This window comes from Aegilops tauschii, chromosome 2 (genome assembly GCF_002575655.3).
Source record: "Aegilops tauschii subsp. strangulata cultivar AL8/78 chromosome 2, Aet v6.0, whole genome shotgun sequence".
NCBI lineage: Eukaryota > Viridiplantae > Streptophyta > Magnoliopsida > Poales > Poaceae > Aegilops > Aegilops tauschii.
This window is the reverse complement of record NC_053036.3, coordinates 223,296,817-223,302,389: the sequence shown is the minus strand read 5'-3', so window position 1 is coordinate 223,302,389 and position 5,573 is coordinate 223,296,817. Positions and strand designations below refer to the sequence as shown.

At 43.7% G+C, this 5,573-nt stretch overlaps 1 long non-coding RNA gene across 1 annotated transcript; it reads left to right on the top strand.

Moving 5' to 3' along the window:
• Positions 1–997: 997 nt before the first annotated feature.
• Positions 998–5,342, top strand: LOC109782453 (uncharacterized). Its single transcript, XR_002237524.4, has 3 exons — positions 998–1,367; positions 2,113–3,377; positions 3,934–5,342. It is a non-coding gene; the product is annotated as an uncharacterized lncRNA (long non-coding RNA).
• Positions 5,343–5,573: the final 231 nt, after the last annotated feature.

Sequence of the window (5,573 nt, the reverse complement as noted above, 5' to 3'; positions counted from 1 at the left end):
ACAACTGCGAGGCCCTGGACGGCAACGAGCCGGTGATGGGAAGACGTGGCAGTGGAGTAGCAGACGAGGAGGTGTACGAGGGTTAACTGGTTCTGGAGCGGCGTGGTTCTGCAGTCGGCGGAGAATAACAGAAGGTGTGGAGGGGTGGAGGGATGGCTTGGCCGGCGGTGGGGTAGCGCTTCGCAGCGAAGCGAGCTAAGCAGAGCTGCTAGCAGCCAGAGGCGGGAGCAGGTGGTCCCAGCGGCGCTGGAGGAACAAGACGAGAGATTAAAGATGAATGTCGGCCGTTGGATGTAAATTCAATAGCTATCGATGTCAAAATCATTTGTTGACTAAGTTGACAACGCCTTGCGTAGGCTTTGACCTATTGGCCCACATGTCAGCCTGAAAAAAAGTGGCATACATTTAACCCATGCTTTCTATAATTTATAGTTCATTTGCTAGGCTGGGTGAACAAATAATTCCGCGTCAATGCGGCCCATTTAATTTTTTTCTAAGAAATCACGGCCCATTTGCACTTTCTTGAAATACACGAGTTAGCTGGGCCGAGCTATTAATATTAAAAAATAATCCGGAGCTACACATTTTATTATATATAAAATTTACAAATTAGCAAGTTATTACTCAAAAGAATGTTGAGCGCGTTATTATTACATTGGTCCTTAAAATCTTCGCAAGCTTTTGTATGCAATCACCAGGATTTTCCTTGCGTGAGAGTCAAAAACAAACAGGATTTTCCTTGCCAACTTCTATTAAACATTTGTTTTTATAAGTTAATTAGTGTGTATATAGGTTTCTATTAATATATCCCTGCAAAAAAATTAAATATACGATAATAGTAATAATATAAATCTTCCCTAATAATAAAGCAGTTATTGTTTCTGCTCGCTGACCGTCATGGCAAATTTGCACAAAAGTCCTTGATGTTTTTGTTATTCAGCCCGCAATTCATCATTAATCTGGCTGACAGAAGGAAAAAATGGTTGGCTGAAAAAAAAACACCATGTGCATCCGCCTTCTCTCCTCGATCCTCGCGTTAGCCCAGGCCGAGCTATTCCCCCTCGCCGCCGGGGCCGCACCTCAGCCCGCTCGCCGCCCCGTGGCAACTCAACCCCCCAAATGGATGCCGCTCAACTATCTCATCCAATAGGACGCCGGCCACGACGTCACGAAGTTGCTGACGTCGCCAAGAAACGGCTGCCTCCGTTGCCGCCCTTCAGCGGCCACCTCGCTGCCGCTCCAATGCCCACCATGAGGCATTGCGGAGGAAGGTGAGCAAGTAGCAGCACTTCGAGGAAGCCATCATCAACCTCGCCGCCGCGCTCCACGACCGCTATGAAGGCGCCTCACCCGCCCTCCGCTAGTCGGTAAGGCCGACCTCACCTCACCTTCCCCATCCCTACGAGCATACCTGTCATGGGACTGGGAACTATGCGCGAGAGATTGTTAGATTGGTCATAGAAGCGGGAGGTTGATGCTCGGTATGGGTCTAGGAGAGGATTTGGGGATGGAAAATTTGTCTGAATATTTTTATTCCTCTGAAGTTTTGTGAGCTCCAAGCCCATCGCATTGGCATCTATATTCTGCATCTCTGGAAGATATATGTGACATGTTGGCTGCCTTTCCCCCTCTTTGCAATTAAATGTTTTAGTCTTTATTCCCCTAGTTTTAGGCTATAATCCCCTGATTAGTACTCATATATGGAGTACTTACACAGAGTTGGGGCCGGGCACTAGATCTTGTACTCTGAAATTAATAATACATCTTGTGCAGCACTGATAGTACTACGAGATTATTAGTACTCTGATTAGTATTGATATATGCAGCAGTGATGCAAAATTGGGGCCCACAAATCTTGTACTCTGATTAGTACTGATTTTTTAAAAGTTTATATACTCTGAAATTCATGGTATACCACGTAAAGTTCTCAAGGCGCTTGTGCGTACACTCTGCGAACACTGAACATACAAAGTGCACAAGGCTAATGTATTTCCCTCCATTTCTATATGAATAAATCCTAGATCGTTACAATAACAGGTCAACCTTCTTTTCACTTCATGCCACTATAAGGTTGGTTTGCTGCTGATGCTCCTTACACCCATGTCATTGTAGATGGCTGTGGAAAGCTGGAAATTTGCCTGTCCTATCAAGATGAGAATCAACAACATAAAGTTCTAGAAGGATTCAAGGACAGGAAAGATATCTCCTTTTATTATCCAATTGATTGAAGAAGTTGGCTTCTCGCCGGCATATGATTTCTTGTACTACAGGAAGAAATACCCACGTGGCAGAGGCTATTCTGACATTGCTTCTGACCATGAAATATGATTTCTTGTACTACAGGAAGAAATACCCGCGTGGCAGAGGCTATTCTGACATTTCTTCTGACCATGAAATATGATTTCTTATACTACATGACGAAATACCCGCGTGGCAGAGGCTATTCTGACATTGCTTCTGACCATGAAATATTTTGTGTTCAGTTTTCCTGTGAAAGTTAGCATAGGAATACATAATGTTTCTTCAGAATGACAGAGCACCAAATCGAGGTGGTAGGTTGCCATCAAATTCCACGGAATAAAACTGACTTGTGGATGTGATTAGTCTCTTACCAGAGTGCAAGTTTATTCTTTGATGAAAAAGGTCAGCGTTTGGGATGCACTGCATAGCAAGGATATGATGTAGGTTGTATAGCTATTCTGTGGACTGACGTGAGGTTGGGGTGCTCGTGCTTGCTTGGTCGGAAGCTTTTCTTTTGACTCGATTGATGAATGATGAGCACGAGGGCATCTCTGCACTAGTTACGCCGTATATGTACTCCACTACATATAGATAGCTCGCTCATCGTGTCTTGACAGAAGAAGAACAACTTTGATCGATGGAGATGGATATGTTTCTTGTTGGTGCGGTCAGATTCGTGCCTCGTATCTTCTCTTGTGTTGCTGCTTGCTTAGGAGTACTATATGCCCCGGGACCGCATCTGCGGGTGCCGTCCAGCATCCGCGTGCGTGTGCGGTGTGCAGCCTGCCTCGTTCTAATTTGCCGTGACCGACGCCGGACTGGTGCATGCTGTCTGCGCCTTATGCTGGATTTTGGGACCTAGCTTGCCATTTCTAGCTCTAGCAGTTTGAATTTGCGACTCCGTAGTAGATTGCACGAGTCCCATGACCCATCTGGGCCGAGGATCCAGCCTCATATGGGGATTCCATGGTTAATTTCTGCCTGTAGCGAGATTTCTGCATCATCCGTTGTAAATATTTAGTTAGGTTGATGGAAAAAACAAGATTGTTATGTTACTCATCTTTCGATTTAAATTTGCAGTTTTTTCATCGCTGCGAGGGTCAAGTTTTTGACAACCTCCGTCCCTGCGTTCACGGGTGAGCACAAATGACATCTCCTCCTCCCCCCTTCATTTGCTCTGTTCTGGTCTTGGTGCCGATGAAACTTGCTAGCTATAGGTGTCTTCAATCATCAGTATGCGTGACCACTATGCGTCTCTCATTCGAAAAGGTTACATCTATAAATATGCATGTATTTGGATATTTATAATCGTGATTCTTTCGAATTGTCCAATGTTATCCATGGACAGCCCGAGTAAGTGTAGAATGGGTTCGTTTTCACATAGGCTCTGCTCCGGATCGGATGCAGAATTTCATTAGTGCCTCCCTGTTGTTCTCTGGGTACACATCCTCTCCGCTTATTGCCGAGACGTGTATCAGGAGAACGGCGGGGAGGTGTTGCCAAAATTTTGCGTCGGATCCAGAGTAGAGCATGGAAAAACGAACCCAATCTACACATACTCGGGTGGGATTAGGACCTATGTTTACCTATTAGCGTCTAGGTTGCATGGACGTAATAAAAGTGACAAACTCCATTAACTGATGAATATATACATGCTGATTTATATATGTATATTTCTTATGTGTCCTGTAGCTTGGCAAGATGACTGATCATTCATGGATGTACACCGGTCACACTAGTCGGAAAGACATGACCATCGAATGGTTAACAAAAACCAAGGGGTTTCTAAGAGCCGCATTTGCAAATGGCCATAGGACAACGTGGTGCCCCTGTGCCGGGTGCAACAATTGGCACAAGAGGACAGAGGATGGAATGGGCAAACACTTGCAGAAGAGGGGTTTTACGCCAGATTATACGGTGTGGACATTTCATGGCAAGTCTGCCCAACGTGCCATAGCTGAGGTGCTTCGTCGTCGCACCTACGAGTATGGTACCGGGATGGAAGACATGGTAAAAGACTTTGATGATGCTCGGGACTCGGACGATGAGATGGAGGAATCTGCAAAGGACTTCAATGAAATGTTGGAGTCTTCAAAACGTCCTCTCCATGAGCACACTGAGCTTTGTCACCTGGATGCCATCTCACAAATAATGGATCTGAAGGCTCAACTCAACTTGGGCAGAGAATGCTACGATGCAATGATGATAGTATTTTGACTTTTTCTACCCAAAGGCCATGTACTACCTGCAAACCTGTACCATTCAGACAAAATCCTCCGTGCTATTAAGATGCCCTATGAGAAGATACATGCCTGTGAGAAAGGATGTGCATTATTTAGGCTTCAGTATGCGGAGTTGAACTATTGTCCCATTTGCAAGTCATCCAGGTATGTTGTGGTAGACAACGGTATGGGTGAGAAGACGCAGACCAAAATCCCCGTTTATGTTCTTCAGTATATGCCAATCGTACCAAGACTTAAATGTCTTTTCATGGTCGAAGAGATAGCCAGAAAGATGACATGGCACAAAACGGGCAAAAGAGCCCAACTAGATGCAGATGGGAAGCTGATGATGTGAACCGGAATTTGAAACTGACCGTCTTGTTGAGAAGTTATATTTAGTTGAAAAAGAAAAAGAGTATTTGAAAGAAAAAATTAAAAGAATTGAAGAAGATATGATGACATTCGAGTTGTATGTTGGCGATGTCGTCGATGATCACAAGATGAAGATGAATGCAATGCACTTGCAGATGGATGCAATGCGCCCGAAGCTTAAGAAGATTAGAAATTATGCCATTGATAATGAGGCTTGGTATCATTATTCCATTGGATCAATTGATACCTTTGTTGCGATCTTCATCACATTTGTTGTGATGAGGGTAAGTTTTCTCTAGTGCTTTGCTTAGCAAATGCATACTTAGCTTATTTTCCTCCTAATGGCATAATTACCTAAGTTAGATAAAAATGGCATTTTTACCTACGTTAGTTAGAATAAGAAGATAAAGAAGAGGAGAGGAGAAAAAGAAAGAGAAGAAAAATTCTTCTTCTTCTTCTTCTTCTTCTTCTTCTAGCTAGTCTTCTTCTTCTAGTCTTCTTCTTCTTCTTCTAACTTTCTTCTTTCCCAATCTGCAGATTTGCTTTCGATGAGGAAGCTTGCGTTGATGGAGTCTACTCTTCTCCTTGTGCTTCCTTTTTGTCTTGATTTTGTAGGATGAACAATGTGAAACTTGCTACCTATATATGTATGTATGAATGAATCCATTATATGCTTGTTGTTGGATAAGTTGGCTAGTTATATATGTTGCATATGGAATTTTCATTGGTATGTATATG